The following is a 4,835-nucleotide window of genomic DNA, read 5'->3' as shown; positions in this document are numbered from 1 at the left end:
CTCCAAGCAAAAAATGGTCAACAGCAACATTCAGACAGTTTCGTACTGCTCAATTGCTACATTAAAACGGCATGATTCTTTTTCAGAACTATAAAACACGAGCGTGACAGCATTCGAACCTGTAATCTTCAGATCCGAAGTCCGACGCCTTATCCATAAGGCCACACGGTCACTGACAACAAACATTTACATGTATACGACTCATCTCAAAACGCTCACACCAATGAGGATTTGTGTTTTCGTTCTACACAGCCGCTGCCCCTTGCTCTTTCCCACCCATTCGTTACATTCAACCTCTGACGAGACCGACGAAATATAGACTGAGAAACAAGACCACACACTTTGTGCATTCGGAATCGAAGGCAGGGCGTCCCTCGCCGCATTTGCTACGATGGCCATTTGCTACTTCTGCAGAAGCGGCGGCGGCGGCGGCGGCGGCGGCGACGACGACGACGACGACGACGACGACGACGACGACGACGACGACGACGAAGATCGCGAGAGGCTCTGAGATATGTGAGAAATGCATCTATAAAATGTAATTCAGACTGCCTCGTCCCACCTCATGCTGTATCGCTTTGGCAAATGCTTTATCTGCGCCATTCGCCTTAATCACATCTGAGAGTAATTCTTAAAAAAAGCCTGTCGCTAATTGTTCGTCATCACAGGTACTGTTTGCTATACGGCCACGACGCGCAACTGATTTCCAAAATTCATCCTTCTCCTGTGAGGATGGATCTTACGACCCCTGGTTTATTAGACGTGCTCTACCACTGAGCTAAAGAGGCGCGGCCTAGCGGTACTCTTGGGTACTTCGTCCTTACGGTCGTCTGCATCATCAGACTTTAGCTGACAACACTTCATATTACCGGCTAATATTTGCAGCTATGGCGACAAATTACTGCTTGGCTACACATCTGACACGTAACCGATGTGCTCTCCAAACAACAACACTTGCATTTCAGAACATGTCTTTCACACATGTCTACAAAATCACCTTCACCTTCAAATACAGTTTCCTTGCGACTGACAGAGACGTAGGCAAAGTTTAAAGTTGCTATTTCCATTAAATCTCGTTAATCAGAAAAACGGTAATTTACACCTGCAACGGAACAAAACTCCGTTCCGCCCTGCGTCTGGCTCGAACCCACGACCCTGGGATTAAGAGTCTGACGCTCTACCGACTGAGCTAGCCGGCTACCTCGTTGAATACCTGCAAGGTAGCACGTCACACAGTACTCGTTTGGGTTGGGTGGTCCCATACAGAATCTCTCCATGCTGCCTAATGTTTTCCTAACGTCACACTCGTCACGTACTTCACTTTTATGTCATAACCATTTCTGAGAGGCAAAGAAATTGCATGACAACAAGCAGAGCTAGTGGCGTCAAAATTAACACACATACTTTATGTGACTCAAATGCCGAACGAGTTACTTTCCGACGTAGTTTTAGATGTGCAAGTGCCAGTCAAAACTCGCGGTTTCGGCACTCTGCCGACCATTTCGCTAGTTAACACCGGTCTTGCTGTGTGTGTTTCAAGCTCAAGAGCATCTCCAAGCCAAAAATGGTCAACAGCAACATTCAGACAGTTTCGTACTGCTCAATTGCTACATTAAAACGGTATGTTTCTTTTTCAGAACTGGAAAACACGAGCGTGACAGCATTCGAACCTGTAATCTTCAGATGCGAAGTCCGACGCCTTATCCATTAGGCCACACGGTCACTGACAACAAAAATTTACATGTATACGACTCATCTCAAAACGCTCACACCCCCTGAGGATTTGTGTTTTCGTTCTACACAGCCGCTGCCCCTTGCTCTTTCCCACCCATTCGTTACATTCAACCTCTGACGTGACCGACGAAATATAGACTGAGAAACAAGACCACACACTTTGTGCATTCGGAATCGAAGGCAGGGCGTCCCTCGCCGCATTTGCTACGATGGCCATTTGCTACTTCTGCAGAAGTGGCGGCGGCGGCGGCAGCGGCGGCGACGACGACGACGACGACGACGAAGATCGCGAGAGGCTCTGAGATATGTGAGAAATGCATCTATAAAATGTAATTCAGACTGCCTCGTCCCACCTTATGCTGTATCGCTTTGGCAAATGCTTTATCTGCGCCATTCGCCTCAATCACATCTGAGAGTAAATCTTAAAAAAAACGCCTGTCGCTAATTGTTCGTCATCATAGGTACTGTTTGCTATACGGCCACGACGCGCAACTGATTTTCAAAATTCATCTTTCTCCTGTGAGGATGGAATTTACGACCCCTGGTTTATTAGACCAGTGCTCTACCACTGAGCTAAAGATGCGCGGCCTAGCGGTACTCTTGGGTACTTCGTCCTTACGGTCTTCTGCATCATCAGACTTTAGCTGACAACACTTCATATTACCGGCTAATATCTGCAGCTATGGCGACAAATTACTGCTTGGCTACACATCTGACACGTAACCGATGTGCTCTCCAAACCACAACACTTGCATTTCAGAACATGTCTTTCACACATGTCTACAAAATCACCTTCACCTTCAAATACAGTTTCCTTGCGACTGACAGAGACGTAGGCAAAGTTTAAAGTTGCTATTTCCATTAAATCTCGTTAAACAGAAAAACGGTAATTTACATCTGCAGCGGAACAAAATTCCGTTCCGCCCAGCGTCTGGCTCGAACCCACGACCCTGGGATTAAGAGTCTGACGCTCTACCGACTGAGCTAGCCGGCTACCTCGGCGAACACTTGCCGGGTAGCACGTCACACAGTACTCGTTTGGGTTGGGTGGTCCCATACAGAATCTCTCCATGCTGCCTAATGTTTTCCTAACGTCACACTCGTCACGTACTTCACTTTTATATCATAATCATTTCTGAGAGGCAAAGAAATTGCATGACAACAAGCAGAGCTAGTGGCGTCAAAATTAACACACATACTTTATGTGACTCAAAAGCCGAACGAGTTACTTTCCGACGTTGTTTTAGATGTGCAAGTGCCAGTCAAAACTCGCGGTGTCGGCACTCTGCCGACCATTTCGCTAGTTAACACCGGTCTTGCTGTGTGTGTTTCAAGCTCAAGAGCATCTCCAAGCAAAAAATGGTCAACAGCAACATTCAGACAGTTTCGTACTGCTCAATTGCTACATTAAAACGGTATGTTTCTTTTTCAGAACTGGAAAACACGAGCGTGACAGCATTCGAACCTGTAATCTTCAGATCCGAAGTCCGACGCCTTATCCATAAGGCCACACGGTCACTGACAACAAACATTTACATGTATACGACTCATCTCAAAACGCTCACACCCCCTGAGTATTTGTGTTTTCGTTCTACACAGCCGCTGCCCCTTGCTCTTTCCCACCCATTCGTTACATTCAAGCTCTGACGAGAGCGACGAAATATAGACTGAGAAACAAGACCACACACTTTGTGCAATCGGAATCGAAGGCAGGGCGTCCCTCGCCGCATTTGCTACGATGGCCATTTGCTACTTCTGCAGAAGCGGCGGCGGCGGCGGCGGCGGCGACGACGACGACGACGACGACGACGACGACGACGACGAAGATCGCGAGAGGCTCTGAGATATGTGAGAAATGCATCTATAAAATGTAATTCAGACTGCCTCGTCCCACCTTATGCTGTATCGCTTTGGCAATTGCTTTATCTGCGCCATTCGCCTCAATCACATCTGAGAGTAAATCTTAAAAAAAAACCCCTGTCGCTAATTGTTCGTCATCACAGGTACTCTTTGCTATACGGCCACGACGCCCAACTGATTTCCAAATTTCATCTTTCTCCTGTGAGGATGGAACTTACGACCTCTGGTTTATTAGACCAGTGCTCTACCACTGAGCTAAAGAGGCGCGGCCTAGCGGTACTCTTGGGTACTTCGTCCTTACGGTCTTCTGCATCATCAGACTTTAGCTGACAACACTTCATATTACCGGCTAATATTTGCAGCTATGTCGACAAATTACTGCTTCCCTACACATCTGACACGTAACCGATGTGCTCTCCAAACCACAACACTTGCATTTCAGAACATGTCTTTCACACATGTCTACAAAATCACCTTCACCTTCAAATACAGTTTCCTTGCGACTGACAGAGACGTAGGCAAAGTTTAAAGTTGCTATTTCCATTAAATCTCGTTAATCAGAAAAACGGTAATTTACACCTGCAGCGGAACAAAATTCCGTTCCGCCCAGTGTCTGGCTCGAACCCACGACCCTGGGATTAAGAGTCTGACGCTCTACCGACTGAGCTAGCCGGCTACCTCGGTGAACACTTGCCGGGTAGCACGTCACACAGTACTCGTTTGGGTTTAGTGGTCCCATACAGAATCTCTCCATGCTGCCTAATGTTTTCCTAACGTCACACTCGTCACGTACTTCACTTTTATGTCATAATCATTTCTGAGAGGCAAAGAAATTGCATGACAACAAGCAGAGCTAGTGGCGTCAAAATTAACACACATACTTTATGTGACTCAAAAGCCGAACGAGTTACTTTCCGACGTTGTTTTAGATGTGCAAGTGCCAGTCAAAACTAGCGGTGTCGGCACTCTGCCGACCATTTCGCTAGTTAACACCGGTCTTGCTGTGTGTGTTTCAAGCTCAAGAGCATCTCCAAGCAAAAAATGGTCAACAGCAACATTCAGACAGTTTCGTACTGCTCAATTGCTACATTAAAACGGTATGTTTCTTTTTCAGAACTGGAAAACACGAGCGTGACAGCATTCGAACCTGTAATCTTCAGATCCGAAGTCCGACGCCTTATCCATAAGGCCACACGGTCACTGACAACAAACATTTACATGTATACGACTCATCTCAAAAC

General features: G+C 46.7%; 1 non-coding gene across 1 annotated transcript; it reads right to left on the bottom strand.

Annotated features, from left to right (window-relative positions):
- Positions 1 to 3,787: 3,787 nt before the first annotated feature.
- Trnai-aau (transfer RNA isoleucine (anticodon AAU)) lies at positions 3,788 to 3,859 on the bottom strand. Its single transcript has one exon. It is a non-coding gene; the product is annotated as a tRNA-Ile (tRNA).
- Positions 3,860 to 4,835: the final 976 nt, after the last annotated feature.

Source organism: Schistocerca gregaria, unplaced genomic scaffold, assembly GCF_023897955.1.
Source record: "Schistocerca gregaria isolate iqSchGreg1 unplaced genomic scaffold, iqSchGreg1.2 ptg000077l, whole genome shotgun sequence".
Classification (NCBI taxonomy): Eukaryota; Metazoa; Arthropoda; class Insecta; order Orthoptera; family Acrididae; genus Schistocerca; species Schistocerca gregaria.
Note: the sequence above shows the minus strand (reverse complement) of the source record. Positions and strands in the feature narration are given on the sequence as shown.